Raw genomic sequence first — 16,300 nt, 5'->3', positions numbered from 1 at the left:
GTGACTCCCATCGCTTTATAATTTCAGAATTAATGACGTCCATTGACTTCACTGGCAGCAGGATCAAGTCCCTGCAGTGCAAATGGCTCTGTCCGTAGCTGAAGGCATGTCTACCCTGCATCTGGGAGTGCGCCACCCAAATTGGGTCCACAGACTCATACTCGTGCTCTAAAAATAGCTGTGTAGATGGTGCTTTGTTATTGTGGCTTTGGTTGGAGCTTGTTGTCTCAAGTCCACCACCCTGCCCCTTTCCAGGCACCTGAGCCACAATGTCTACACAATTCTGGACCCAGGCTGCAAGGTGTGGTCCCAGATGCAGGTTAGACATGCTCTAATAGGCTAATCTCCCTGGCACATGATCACTGAGGTGTTTTTTTGTCTTTGTCCTTGTTAATGTTGGGTTTCTCCTTCCCATCTTAAATAAACTTAAATATTTACTTTAATTATAGTTCAAGTTAGGATGCAGTTTATCCTGTACAGTAGAACCTCAGAGTTTCGAACACCACCGTTATGACTGACTGGTCAACCACGCATCTCATTTGGAACTGGAAGTACGCAATCAGTCAGCAGCAGAGACACACACACACAAAAAGCAAATACAGTACAATACTGTGCTAAACTACTAAAAATATAAAGGAAAAACAGAATTTTTCTTGTGCATAGTAAAGTTTCAAAGCTCTGTTAAGTCAGTGTTCAGTTGTAAACTTTTGAAAGAACAACCATAATGTTTTGTTCAGGGTTGAGAGCATTTCAGAGTTACAAGCAACCTCCATTCCTGAGGCGTTCGTATCGCTGAGGTTCTGCTGTAGTTTATCCAGAAATTAGTTGTCAGGTACAAAAAGGCAGTAGAGCTATTACTTGAGGCAAACAATACAAAAGATTATTGTGGTCAGTCTCACGATAGCTGTGTTTTTTCTTACTCTGTCCTGAAACCATGTCAGTTAGTGAGCCTTAATAAAAGTTCCCAGCCAAATGCAGACCTTTTTTCCCCGTCATCCTGGCTCTGTCACTGACTTTGGCAAGTCCCTTAACTTATACAGGCCTCAGCCTCCCCAGCTGCATGGTGAGGGATAATAAGCTCACCCATCATTGTAGATGAAAAATGCTAATCGTTTTTAACTGTATCATAGGAAGTGAAGATGACTCAGATGTCACAAGGGATGACTTGTGCACAAATGACTGTGCTGCATCAGGTGTTTTGCAGTGTACGCTATCATTTGGTTTGCCCAGGATTGCTGGTCACAGCTTGGGGGGGTGGGTGTTTTAGTATCTGTGTCACTTCCTGTTGGGGAGAGCACATGTAGACCATATCTGTGTTCTTTGTAAGTGAAGATCCTCATTGTGGTGCTGACAAGTGCTATAAAAAAATAAAAAAGTAAATTAACAAAAAGGGAATTAAAAAAGTTACATGGCAGGAGAGTTCAGCTTCATTTGGAACATTAGATGCAGGTCACTGCTGGAGGTGGGATCCTGTTCTTCATGTTGGCCTGTTCTGCTATGAAAAGTCATATGTATGTGCTCAGAAGGATACAACCAGTGAGAGGACACTGGACACAGCTTCTCAGTTCAGTACAGCAATCTTTAATACCTTGAGGCACTCTAACTTTACTGGATAAACTCTTAGATAGTCAGAGGAGCCCCTCCAAAGGGATTCAGGACAAATCAATGTTCAGAAGGGCTTTGCACATCCCAGGAAGATTGAGGGGCAACAGGAGAGGTCACTGTAGGCTCATCTACATGAGAAAATGCATCAGTATAATTTATGGTGTGAATTTAATGATCTCGTTAAACTGGTGCAAAAGGCTGGTGGACATTGGTATATCTGAATTTATTCTGTGGTTTTTTGCCAGCATAGCTATGCCATTTTGGGATGTGGTTGTTTTCATACTCCTAACCAATATAGCTATGCAGGCAAAAAATTTAAGTTTAGGCCAGACCTTATTACAAAATCAGAATATCCTCACACCCTTTTGCACTGGTTTAACGATGTCAATCAAGAAGCTGATTTAAGTTTTATATCCATGCAACTTTCTCACGTAGACAATCCTTGTGAGTGACTGTTTCAGTATTATTGTAATCAGCTTCAGTTCAGCTTCTCAGTGAGTCTTCCTGCATATACCTCTCAAGCCTCCCTTCTGTTCATGGTGCAACACTGGCAAGTCATAATCTGGGCCTGGAAACAGCATAAAAGCAGCAGTGCATCTCCACTAGATCGTCACTGAGCCAAGTCATGGACCTTTTTTCCTCCACTGCAGAGGATAGGGGGTGCTTAGTTGGCCTACAATTGCTTGTTGCATTATCTGCAGTATAATAAAAGCTTGTCTAGCCAATTAGTCAACTTTGGCCTTAAAAAAAGGAATAGAATGTTTTAAAATCTTATTTAATAGCCGTATAAAATGATAGGGTCTTGGAAATATATTCAGTGTCAACTGAAAAGAGAATGGAACACCATTAGAGCTGTATTCCCAGCACTGTGTGGAAAAATGTTTTCAATACAAGCAGCACTGCTTAGGCGTGCAATTTACCAAGCAATTAGACTAAAATGTGAATGTCTTATAAGAGAAAATTGCCAATCTATGCAAAGAAAGGATGCAGTAGTTAAAGCTTCAGTAGAGTGGAAGGTATAGAAATATTACAAGTGTACTCATTGTTCAACCTGAGCACAATGTATATCGTTAGTGGTGTTCAAATAGAATAGCCACAGGGTAAGAGGCATATGAAAGTGGAATGAGACTTTTCCCGTCTTTCAGTGGCAGGACATATAATGGGCTGTCAAAACGATAGGCGACATCTAGCATTTTATCTGAAGAGGCGTGTTTTTGTTTTTGCAGGGCATGGGCTGGAAGGCAGCAACTGGCAGTCATGTTATTGCCATCATCTTCTATAGCTATCATGGATTCCTTCACCCCCATAAGTCCAACACACCACATCACCCTGCCCAGCTGTCATGAGCCAAACACGCATTATTATATGGCTACTGTCATTCCATATATGACACATGCAAAAAGAAATGTTAAAAGGTTCTTATCCTGGAATGTCTAATGTACTTACAGCAGCTAATGATTGCACATTACATGGAAATTATAGCCCATTACTACAATAAAGGCACACAGACAAAAAGCAATACCATAAGCGACAGCCTGCAAGTCACATGTGACGCCAAGAATATAATCATCAGCATACTCCCTAATTATTTCCAAATGCACCTATGATCCAAATATTCTATACATGCCCCAGCTCAGCCAGATAATTACATTTGACAAAGGCACACGGAGTGCATGTTAGTTTATTGCATCTAATTTTGTTGTTGTCTTTCCTCAAAGCCGTTCTGAGTGTTAATTTTTAGAGCAAAGTATTTAGCATTTATTAATGCTTCACTAAAAGCCATGTGCTTTGCTGTTCCACTTTCATTTCTTCCCGTCTCCATAAGATCTTTTCCATACTGTGTCTTCTCTTGCGGCATGCTAGAATTCCGCAATAAACACAACAAATCGGTGCTACTGCTGTCACACTGTAAATTCCTTGGGGGTCTTTTTGTTCTGTGTTTGTACAGCGTCTAGCACACTGGGGTTCTGGTGCATGACTGGAGCTCCTAGGTACAACAGTAATACAAACCATAAATAATAACAATGGCTCAAGCGTGCCATTGAGGAGCAAGATGAGTGCAGCTTCTATCACTATTCCATAAAGACACTCAAAAAACAAAAATAAAATTAGGCCACAGGGAAAGGATCATTTGTTCTAAATAATCTGGAGTGAATCTGCTCTCTCTCTCTAAGGTGCCCATCACAGTGGTATCTAAGCACCAACATCAGCATGTTAATCACTACAAAGACTCCAGATGCAGATTTTTTTTTAAATGATCTGTGATTTGGGGTGCCTAACTAACTTGGTCACCTCAAAGGAACCTGGTTTTCAGAAGGTAGCTGTTTGGTTGTGCACCCAAAATCACTAGTCACTTTGAAATCTTGGCTTTGGTCTGTTTTCTCTTCTTACTGGTTTACTGTCCAATCTACAGTCATGTTCTTTCCCTCTGCTCCATGCAAATGACCCCTCCCTCTCTTTATCTAATCAATGCAAAGGAGCATTGAAACTCCCATGCGCATGTAAAATTGAGCATAATAACAGTCAATATTCATGTTCCATCTTGTGGGGCAGTGCCTAAAGACAGTTCTTTTTGTTCACACCCCAACTCATATGTTCATGACTCACTGCAAGGGTTCATACATCCTCAGATTGTTGTGGGCCGGTCAGCTTTGTTTCTATCTGTTACAGGTGGTTATGAAAGTGCTACTGCTGTAGAACAGCTGTAGCATTGCAAGAAGTTGCATGCTGGCGCCTGAAGAGAACAAGCTGTAACCCTGGTGCCTGCTGTTGGAAGATGTAGCCTCTGGTAACCTTGGTGTTAATCAGAACATTGCTGTCTATTTATCATTTTCACACTTACGCCACATTAGCATAACAGTCCGGGTCATTAGTTATTTGTCCCATGGGGACAGAGTCAGTCTGCCTGTTGCCATAAGGGCAGATGTGCTTTCACCATGTGTTTTATTCATCCATCTGACCAAGTAACTCCTTTATAAGAGCTGCAAGAATGCAATGGATTTTTGTTTTTGATGTAATTATAGTGCAAGAGAAATCAACATTTAAAAAAGAAATAAACCAGTTTCTAACAATTTGGGAGGGCAAATCATTATTTAAAATCTGTTCTAGCCTCAGTAGGGAAGACAGTAGATAGCTGGGACTAGACAGAGTGAAATTTAGACTAGAAGCATCGACCTAAAACTGCTCGGCCATACCCATGCAGGCTAGCCAAACCATTGGCCAGTTCCTGCAACCCTTATGCAGTTTAATAACTTCAAAGGGACTTCACATGAGTAAAATTACTCACCTAAGTATCTGCAGCATCAAGATTCCTATTGCAATTCAGATTAGCTGGAACTGTCTTTGCACAGGGATCCTTAATGCTTCTCCTGACCCAGTGAAGATGCTTTCCACTCTGACTCTTCTCAGAAAAAAACACGCTCATTCTAGCTATATTGGCTTTTAATTTAAAGGCACACCATCAACTTAAAAAGTACTGTCTGTCTGAAAATGTAACTTCTACTATTATAAGGGGCACATAAAATTAAAGTAAGTGAAAGATTAGAGAATGTTTTCTTTTCAGTATATTTATTTTGTGCGGTTGACAGCATTTGATATATATTTTGCTTCACTGTATAGTCCATTTTGTCTGGTCACAAGGGTCTTTCTCCATTAAAAAGTGTGGAGGATTCCTTTTCCATTGTATAAGGAATCTATTTTTGTGAATTGTAATTAAGTATATTTTCCAATGCTGCCTGCTTTGGAAAAGATGAGTCAGAATTTTGTGGAGCTGCTTTCTGGTGTATAACTCCAGGAATGCTGGTCGTTGAAAGAAAAAAGGCTTTGAAAAGAAATGACTTAATAAAAAGAATGCTTTGCATTTGTGTAACATCTTCTAGCTAAGGCTCTCAAAGCCACACAACACCCATTTGAGGCTAAGTTTTATTATACCTATTTTGCCTATATAGAGGAAGTTTTCAGGAACGGTGTGGTAAATGAGAGGAGGGATAGCTCCCTTTTGTGGACACCCAGCCAGCCCGTTAGTTATAGAATCCCTCTTGGTAGTTGTTCTCTACTTGCTTTACCTGAAAGGGTTAACAAGCCCACAGGTAAAGGGAAAGGAGTGGGCACCTGACCAAAAGAGCCAATGGGAGGGCTAGAATTTTTTAAATTGGGAAAAAACTTCCCTTTGTCTGTGTGTTGTGGTTCTCTGGGGAAGAGGGGAACAAGGCAGCAGTTATGCTGGGAGAAGCTTTAAGCCAGGTATGAAATTCTATAAGACCATACCTAGAGATTGCTTATCTGAAACCCTAGATATGTAAGTAAATTAGGGAATGCCTAGGAAGACACAATTTGGTCTTGGGCGGCCAATTCCGTCTTGCTGGCCGCCCTTCCCACAGCCCCCATTGGCCTGGAGCGGTGAACCATGGCCAGCGGGAGCCACGATCGGCCAAACCTGCGGACACGGCAGGTAAACAAACCAGTCTGGCCCGCCAGGGGCTTTCCCTGAATAAGCAGCGGACCAGCTTTGAGAACCACTGCTATAGACCACTAGGATCTGATTTGGATATGGATAGAGACCTCTTTAATGTTTTTAATGAAGTAAATACTAATGGGAATTGTGTGATCATGGGAGACATTAACTTCCCAGATATAGACTGGAGGACAAGTGCTAGTAATAATAATAGGGCTCAGATTTTCCTGGATGCGATAGCTGATGGATTCCTTCACCAAGTAGTTGCTGAACCAACAAGAGGGGATGCCATTATAGATTTGGTTTTGGTGAGCAGTGAGGACCTCATAGAAGAAATGGTTGTAGGGACAACCTTGGTTCGAGCTATCATGAGCTAATTCAGTTCAAACTAAATGGAAGGATAAACAAATATAGATCTGTGACTAGGGTTTTTGATTTCAAAAGGGCTAACTTTAAAAAATTAAGGAAATTAGTTAGGGAAGTGGATTGAACTGAAGAACTTGTGGATCTAAAGGTGGAGGAGGCCTGGAATTACTTCAGGTCAAAGTTGCAGAAACTATCAGAAGCCTGCATCCCAAAAAAGGGGAAAAAATTCACAGGCAGGAGTTGTTGAGCAAACATCTCAGAGAGGTGATTAAGAAAAAGCAGAAAGCCTATAAGGAATGGAAGATGGGAGGGATCAGCAAGGAAAGCTACCTTACTGAGGTCAGAACATGTAGGGATAAAGTGAGAAAGGCCAAAAGTCATGTGGAGTTGGACCTTGCAAAGGGAATTAAAACCAATAGTAACAGGTTTTATAGCCACATAAATGAGAATAAAACAAAGAAGGAAGAAGTGTGACTGCTAAACACTGAGAATGGAGTGGAGGTTAAGGATAATCTAGGCATGGCCCAATATCTAAACAAATACTTTGCCTCAGTCTTTAATGAGGCTAATGAGGAGCTCAGGGATAATGGCAGGATGACAAATGGGAATGGAAATATGGAGGTAGATATTACCACATCTGAGGTAGAAGCGAAACTCGAACAGCTTAATGGGACTAAATCGGGGGGCCCAGATAATCTTCATCCAAGAATATTAAAGGAACTGGCACATGAAATTGCAAGTCCATTTGCAAGAGTGTTTTATGAATCTGAAAACTCAGGGGTTCTACTGTATGACTGGAGAATTGCTAACATAGTTCCTATTTTTCAGAAAGGAAAAAAAAGTGATCCAGGTAACTACAGGCCTGTTAGTTTGACATCTGTAGTATGCAAGGTCTTGGAAAAAATTTTGAAGGAGGAAGTAGTTAAGGACATTGAGGTCAATGGTAATTGGGACAAAATACAACATGGTTTTACAAAACGTAGATCATGCCAAATCAACCTGATCTCCTTCTTTGAGAAGGTAACGGATTTTTTAGACAAAGGAAATGCAGCGGATCTAATTTACCTCAATTTCAGTAAGACATTTGATATGGTTCCACATGGGGAATTATTAAATTGGAAAAGATGGGGATCCATATGAAAATTTAAAGGTAGATAAGGAACTGGTTAAAGGGGAGACTATAATGGCTCATACTGAAAGGTGATCTCTCAGGCTGGAGGGAGGTTACTAGTGGAGTTCCTCAAGGATCGGTTTTGGGACCAATCTTATTTAATCTTTTTATTACTGACGTTGGCACAAATAGTGGGATTTTGTTAATAAAGTTTGTGGATGACACAAAGCTGGGAATTGCCAATACAGAGAAGGACCGGGATATCATACAGGAAGATCTGGATGACCTTGTAAACTGGAGTAATAGTAATAGGATGAAATTTAATAGTGAAAAGTGCAAGGTCATGCATTTAGGGATTAATAACAAGAATTTCTGTTATGAGCTGGGGACTCATCAGTTGGAAGTAACACAGGAGGAGAAGGATCTCGGAGTATTGGTTGATCACAGGATGACTATGAGCTGCCAATGTGATATGGCTGTGAAAAAAGCTAATGCAGTCTTGGGATGCATCAGGCGAGGTATTTCCAGTAGAGATAAGGAGGTGTTAGTACCGTTATATAAGGCATTGGTGAGACCTCATCTGGAATATTGTGTGCAGTTTTGGTCTCCCATGTTTAAGAAGGATGAATTCAAACTGGAACAGATACAGAGAAGGGCTAGTAGGATAATCCGAGGAATGGAAAACCTGTCTTATGAAAGGAGACTCAAAGAGCTTGGTTTAGCCTAACCAAAGGAAGGCTGAGGGGAGATATGATTGCTCTCTATAAAATATCAGAGGGATAAATACCAGGGAGGGAGAGGAATTATTTAAGCTCAGTACCAATGTGGACACAAGAACAAATGGATATAAACTGGCCATCAGGAAGCTGACTTGAAATTAGATGAAGGTTTCTAAATATCAGAGGAGTGAAATTCTGAAACAGCCTTCCAAGGGGAGCAGTGGGGGCAAAAGACATATCTGGCTTCAAGACTAAGCTTGATAAATTTATGGAGGGGATGGTATGATGGGATAGCCTCATTTTGGCAATTAATTGATCTTTGACTATTAGTAGTAAATATGCTCAGTGGTCTATGATGGGATGTTAGATGGGGTGGGAGAGTTACTACAGAGAATTCTTTCCTGGGTGTCTGGCCTGTGAGTTTTGCCCACATGCTCAGGGTTTAGCTGATTGCTATATTTGCGGTTGGGAAGGAATTTTCCTCCAGGGCCGATTGGCAGAGGCCCTGGGAGGTTTTCGCCTTCCTCTGCAGCGTGGGACACGGGTCACTTGCTGGAGGATTCTCTGTACCTTGAAGTCTTTAAACCAATTTCACAAACTAGGTCAGAACTTGGTTTCATAGCAGCTCTCAAATAATGCATCCCAAAATACTTGACATTAGCTAGGTACTCAATGCGTGTCAGCGCTTTGGGGCAGAGACCATACCAACCTTCCTTTCTGTATAGGACAAGGCATTTCTTGGAGGGAAAGATTTTGTATCTAGCACCATGGCTCTATATAAATAATTGTACATTAACTCTGAGGAAAGAGGTCACTATCTGCTCACCAATAGCTCACTCGCAAACATCAGATCCTGTTCAATAGTGAGGAATGTTGATAAAGGCTCAGCAGTTTCCACCTATTATTATTTATATTGTGGTACTCCTAGTGACCCCAGACAAAAATCAGAGCCCTTTCCGTTCACCACTGTAAACACATATTGCTGAAAACTACCATGGGACCTTTAATTTCCACCAGAGCTAGATAGACAGGACAATGATTTAAATGTCTCATCTGAAAAACTGCAGCTGTAATGTCACATTCACAATGGGGGCAAGGAGTGGGAATCCATGCCAGTGCTAGTGTACACCTCTCTCCATTATTGTACTGTACTATCTGCAGGTAACTCTTTAGGCAATGAGCCCAAGTCCTCATAAGAAAAGGTACATAGGACCAAATTCTCAGCTGCTGTAAATCAACATAGCTCCCCTGAAGAGTGCTAAGGGGAAGATTTTCAAAGGTACAAAAAAGGATTTGAAAATCTCCCCCTCAAGCCATTAACGGGGTAGAGAGTTTTCATTATTTGAAGTGTGTTTATTTTGTGATTCTACCCCTGGAGGAAAATAGCACCCAACTGTGAAATAGAAGGAAGTTAATGGATTTCAGCAGCAGCAAAATATGCTTCCTTCTGGATAGTAAGTACAAAGGCGAGAAGAAAGGTATTAGCACAGTCATCTCCTATGTGGGTTAACTGCTTGGATTCAGTGAACAAGCTGATCAGTTTTGCAGGGTCTTACATAGCTTTTTGTTTAAACACAGATGCCCCAGGACTGAGAGACGGTCCATATTCACTCTCCATAAAGCAGTATGGGACACACAAGCCAGGGCATAAGGACATTAGAATGACTGGGGAAGGGGAACAATGGTCTTTGGGTTGAGGGGTTCGAGGGCAGTGCCTGTGTGAAGGCTCAGGGAGGAGCTGCACCTGTGATCATCCGCTGAATAAAGTGACTCAAAATGTCTCCTTCCAAAAAGACATATTGCCCATTCACCCAAAAGCACACAGCAAGCACGGGGAAAGGGTTAAACCCACAACAGGCCCGCAGGCCTGGGGCTTGCATGCTGCTCATCACCTCTCCCAATGCTTAGGCAAGTCCAGCTGTATCAGGTACATCCTGGAGACCCCCTGCCTGAGTTCCATGGCCCTGCCACAGGCTCTGCCTATAATATATCTGAGTAGGCAGAGAAAGAGTCCGCTCTTGCAATTTCTCTCTCCCCCTCCCCCGCACTCTGTGTCTCTCCCACCAGCATCTCTCCCAAAGCCACTGCTGCCAGCTCATGCTCCTTTTCCTTTTTGTCTCTAGGCCAGGGTTTAACGGCATAGTAGTTTTTTTTAATCTTAGGCTCTCTCTGGCCTTCAGAAAATACGCCTGTTAACCTGGCTGGCAATAGGCAAGTAGTGATTTCCCTCGGACTAGCTCACCCATTGTTCTCTTAAGAATTCTGAAATTCTGCCTGGAGAGACCTTCTATTATTGTTTCATTTCCTGCTTGTTCCTGCCTTATGTCCTCCATTGATTTAACTCCGTGCAATCAGCCAGAATAATAATAAGCAGGTAAACTGAGATACATACAATTTTCATACAAAATAACTGATATCTCTTTCCTTCTCCACAGCTTCTTTCAGCAGACCGCCTGGAGGGAGGTAGAAGGGCCCCTTGACACAAATTAAATCATGCACATTGTAGCTAAATCCCCCACGCCCCCATCATCCACAGTGCATTAAAGAGGAAATTTTAGAGCTATTGGAATGCAAGTGTGAGGGAGGGCACTATAAAGGTCATAAATCACTGTGACAGGTTCTCCGTGCCAGCAATCAGTTTGCACTTTGAGTAAGACTGGATGAGATTTTTTAATTTTTCAAAAATTTGATGAAAAACCAGCAACATTTTGGACAATGTTGTTGTTATTGTTTCTGGCATTCATGCTCTGATTTAAAGTGAAAAGAAAAGGACTAGGAGGGGAAAAAAAAGAGAACTGAGATTTGTGAGGTATCCCTTGAAGAAATCTTAATGAGAGATTACACCTCTACCCCACAACCACCTCTGGTTCAAGAGCTCATGCACTAACAAATGATTTACAGTCCTGGTAAACTAACAATGAATGGCAAAATATTCTTAGTAGAACCAGTGTGATGTGGGGAGCAAACGCTGATCAAATGTTGCATTCTTTTCCTTTTGACAGACACATTGTGCTCTTGATGAAATTTTGGCAAACCTCAGCTAGACTTAAGGGTGTTGGAGTTTGTTACCTACCATTTCCTTTATTCTGTTCCTTTATACAAGAGGTGGGCAAACTATGGCCCGTGGGCCACATCCAGCCTGCGGGACTGTCCTGCCCAGCTCCTGAGCTCCTGGCCAGGGAGGCTTGCCCCCTACCCCGCTCCCGCTGTACCCCCTCCCCCACAGCCACACCGCCACGTGCGGAGTGCGGCTTATGCCCGCCCACCTCCCAGGCTTTCCAACAAGCCTGTCCTGCTGCTCTGAGTGGCATGGTAAGGGAGCAGGGGGAGTGGGGAGCAGGAGGTCCCAGGCGGTAGTCAGAGGACAAGCGGCTATCGGATGGGGGGCGGTCAGGAGACAGGGAGTGGGGGGGTTGGATGGGGGGGGTCCCGGGGGGCCTGTCAGGGGGCAGGGGTGTAGATAGGGGTTGGGGTGGTCAGGGGACAAGGAGCAGGGGGGCTTAGATAGGGGGTGGGGTCCTGGGGGGTGGTTGGGGCAGGGGGTCTCAGGAGGGGGTGGTCAGGAGCAGGGGGGTTGGATGGGTGGGGGGTTTTGAGGGGGGCAGTCAGGGGTTGCGAAGTGGAAGGGGATGGATGGGGGGCGGCAGCCAGGCTGTTTGGGGAGGCACAGCCTTCCCTACCTGGCCCTCCATAATGTTTTGCAATCCCGATGTGGCCCTTGGGCCAAAAAGTTTGCCCACCTCTGCTTTATACCCTTTCCTCCTTTCACCTAATAGTCTGTCAGGCAAACTTCTCTTCTAATTACTCTATGTTCGCCTGACCTTAAGTACTAGTATCTAGCCCCTATCTCCCCATTGCAGCTTTGTCAACAAAACTTGTCTTGATTAGATTCCTATTGTGATATCTTCTCCTATATGTTTACATTCCTTATATCCCACTGCATGCTATGGCCTTGTCCATACTTTGTAACCTTAAATAGGATATACAAAAGTCCTTTATTAGCTCCTGTACTTAAAAAAGCACTGGGTAACATTTTCAGCCTATTACTGGAATCTCCTCTATAGTAAATTTAGGCTTTCTTAACATGTAACTGATCTGCCTCTAACTACAGAAAAGGCAGCAGTAAAAGCAAGGTTACCTTTGGTAGACAGCAGTGTCAGTGACAAAGGTAGTAGATGTCTTGAGCTTGCTACTCTCTTGCTATCTCACTTGGATTATGCTTTCTATCAACTATATTATTTTAGCAGCAGTCAAATTATTTTATGATAATGAACCTGATGTAGCATCTTGCCTGCACAACCATAGTTTTCTTTCCTAGAAGAAATCCAGCCTGAAATGTCACAGTTGTTAGGGGGCTTATTTTCATTGAAGGTTTTGAACAAAAATAACCTTTATTAAAACGTGTTACTAAAGGTAAAATTGTCAAATAATTCTTTTTTTTAGGTCATTAATTTTTTTTAGGTCATCATTAATTCAACAGTCTTTTGGCTGACGTATCAAAGATGTGATTAAAAACCATTTATAAAGTGCAGTGTTAATTTAATCATCTCTCATACATAAAATAAGACACAGTCCCTGGAATCCCTGGCAGCAAAGCATTTAGGAATGAAGTTAGACAAGACCAGACACCTTTGAGGGAAGAGAGGCTGTGGAGATGACTAATGAAGAGACAAAGTGAAGAGGGATTGTTCAAAGAGATGTGGGTTTAGGAGCGATTATAAGGGTGGGGGAAGGAATTGAAGTATAGGAACACAGATTGTTCAGAAGAGGTCAGGGCAGCATGACAGAAAGTATAATTCTGAGTAGGAGGCAGAGATGGACTGAAGCCAGTGGTTCTCAATGTATTTACCATTGCAGGCCACATATGCTGCTCTCTTGTGCATCTATCTACACAATATATATTACCTGTATGGCCCTGAGGATGTCACATGGGCAGCAGCTGTGTGCTGATTGGGTCGCAAGAGGCCCAAGGGCTGAGAACCACTGGCTGAAGCTCTAAAGCCAAAGGATAGGGAAGAGAAGGGGAAAGGGGAGCAGAAAACAAAGGTGGGAGAAAGATTATGTAGGGCCTTGTGAGCCATTTTGCATGTTCCTGTTCTAAGAATCTATATGTTGCTCACCCACAAACCTGTGATGCAAACACTGAAATGCTGTGAAGTGTGAGCATGACGTTCACACCATTATGCGCGTTCTATCCTTTTTCTTAAACTCAAACTTTCTTATGGCCATTAGAGATGCTGCTACAAGGTTGCTGGCATCCTGCTGTGTTTGAGAAGCAGCCTCTCCTGTCATTTGCTGAAAAGAACTGCCTCCCTACTCAGCAGAATGGGGACCAAGGGCCTGGGAGCATCATCAAGAACCAGAAGAAGAAAGTGTTTACACACTATTTAATTATTTTCAATATGGGGAAAGAGGAAGGAAGGAATGAAGAGGAGATAATTGGACAGAGGAGGGGAGAAAGATGGAGACAATGGAAAGGTAGCCAGTGCTCAGATATTATAGTGATGAGTGTGGCATAAGAACCTGATTAGAATAGCAAAGGTAGAGTCCCGATAATCTTCTATTCGGTTTCCATTGATCTATCTCCCTCCTTGTCTTTCCCCATCCAACATGTCATGTGCATGACCACTTTTCTCTTGAGACCCTCAGCATCTACTTCCCATGACAAAATGTCACAACAAAAACTTAATAGCAGGTTGAAATCTGTTAAGTGGGGGCCACCTTCTTAGTTACGTTCCTCTTCAGTACACTTGTGTGCTGCTCCCTTCTGACTGGACGTGTTCCTACAGGCTGGCAGAGAAAGTGAAGAAGGCAGGTAACATGGCACCTGAAGAAGGAACCTTTCTAGCCAGAGGCTTGTGTAACATTTCCCTTTTGCTCCAAAGGATGGTATTGCATAATATACTTAACTCAGATTGAATAAGAGTTCCCTCTAGTGGACAGTCAGTTTGATATTAATTAAAAAATTAATCATGATTAATCCACTGTTAAACAATAATAGAATACCATTTATTTAAATATTTTTGGATGTTTTCTACATTTTCAAATAGATTGATTTCAATTACAACACAGAATACAAAGTGTGCAGTGCTCACTTTCTATTAATTTTTAATTACAAATATTTGCATTGTAACAAACAAAAGAAATAGTATTTTCAATTCACCTAATACAAGTACTGTAGTCCAATCTCTTTATCATGAAAGTTGAACTTACAAATGTTGAATTATGAACAAACAATAACTGCATTCAAAAATAAAACAATGTAAAACTTTAGAGCCTACAAGTCCACTCAGTCCCACTACAGCCAATCGCTCAGACAAACAAGTTTGGTTACATTTTCAGGAAATAATGGTGCCCGCTTTTTGTTTACAAGTGAGAACAGGCATTTGCATGGCACTGTTGTAACCGGCGTTGCAAGATATTTATGTGTCAGATGCGCTAAAGATTCATATGTCCCTTCATGCTTCAACCACCATTCCAGAGGATATGCATCCAAACTGATGATGGGTTCTGCTCAATAATGATCCAAAGCAGAGCGGACCAATGTATGTTCATTTTCATCATCTGAGTCAGATGCCACCAGCAGAAGTTGATTTTCTTTTTTGGTGGTTTGGGTTCTGTAGCTTCCGCATCTGAGTGTTGCTTTTTTAAGACTTTTGAAAGCATGCTCCACACCTCATCCCTCTCAGATTTTGGACAGCCCTTCAGATTCTTAAACCTTGGGTTGAGTGCTGTAGCTGTTTTTAGAAATTGCACATTGGTACCTTCTTTGCATTTTGTCAGATCTGCAGTGAAAGCGTTCTTAAAATGAACAACATGTGCTAGGTCATCACCTGAGACTGCTATAACATGAAATATATGGCAGAATGCGGGTAAAACAGAGCAGGGGACGTACAATTCTCCCCCAAGGAATTCAGTCACAAGTTTAATTCACGCACTATTTTTTTAACGAACATCATCAGCATGGAAGCAGGTCCTCTGGAACGGTGGCTGAAGCATGAAGGGGCATATGAATGTTTAGTATATCTGGCACGTAAATACCTTGCAACACCAGCTACCAAAGTGCCATGCGAACTCCTGTTCTCACTTTCACGTGACAGTGTAAGTAAGAAGCAGGCAGCACTATCTCCTGTAAATGTAAACAAACTTGTTTCTCTTAGCGATTGGCTGAACAAGAAATAGGACTGAGTGGACTTGTAGGCTCTAAAGTTTTACATTATTTTGTTTTTGAGAGCAGTTATGTAACAAAAAAAATCTACATTTGTAACTTACACTTTCATGATAGAGATTGCACTACAGTACTTGTATGAGGTGAATTGAAAAATACTATTTCTTTTGTTGATCATTTTTACAGTGCAAATATGTGTAATAAAAACATTATAAAGTGAGCACTGTACACTTTGTATTCTATGTTGTAATAGAAATCAATATATTTGAAAATGTAGAAAAACTTCCAAAATATTTAATAAACAATAGAATACCAATTGAAATTTAACAGTGCGATTAATAGCGATTAATTTTTTTAATCGCAGTTAATTTTTTTGAGTTAATCGCTTGAGTTAACGCCGATTAATCGACAGCCCTGATTATCTGTAAAGTACAGAGGGTTCTTTTGCTTCCTTTTCACCACGTTATAAAGGGTAGTTTGAACACTTGCAGTCTGATTTTTCTCTCTTTTACACCAGTGTAACTCTACTGATTTCCATAGAGAGAGTCCAATTTACAGTGGTGTAAGTAATAAAAGAATCACTCCCCTGAAGTGTGTGTGTGTGTGAGATTAAACTGGATCTGGATTTGTGAATTGTTCCTAAGTATTCTGTGTTGGGAGCTGCAGGAGTGCAGCATGTCTGAAAAACTGACCTCCAGTTGGGCACCTAGTGACACAAAATTAATAAACCCTTTTGGAAATACTGGCCTCAACTAATATACTATCATAGTTTTTCTCCCACACAAATACCCGCATAGAGAACTCAGCATGGTGTTTTAGGCACAGAGTTAAAATTAACGTCTTTTAAACTACAACCTGTTTATTTGCTGAACATCCAA

General features: G+C 41.8%; 1 long non-coding RNA gene across 1 annotated transcript in view; it reads right to left on the bottom strand.

Annotated features, from left to right (window-relative positions):
* Window positions 1-1,089: 1,089 nt before the first annotated feature.
* The window catches only part of LOC140915250 (uncharacterized), a 44,154-nt gene continuing 28,943 nt past the window's right edge, over window positions 1,090-16,300 (bottom strand). Inside the window, exon 3 of the long non-coding RNA XR_012160113.1 lies at window positions 1,090-1,357. This is a non-coding gene — a long non-coding RNA (uncharacterized LOC140915250). The remainder of the gene's footprint in view (window positions 1,358-16,300) is intronic.

The sequence above is a fragment of the Lepidochelys kempii genome, chromosome 7, assembly GCF_965140285.1.
Source record: "Lepidochelys kempii isolate rLepKem1 chromosome 7, rLepKem1.hap1, whole genome shotgun sequence".
NCBI classification, from domain to species: domain Eukaryota; kingdom Metazoa; phylum Chordata; order Testudines; family Cheloniidae; genus Lepidochelys; species Lepidochelys kempii.
Note: the sequence above shows the minus strand (reverse complement) of the source record. Positions and strands in the feature narration are given on the sequence as shown.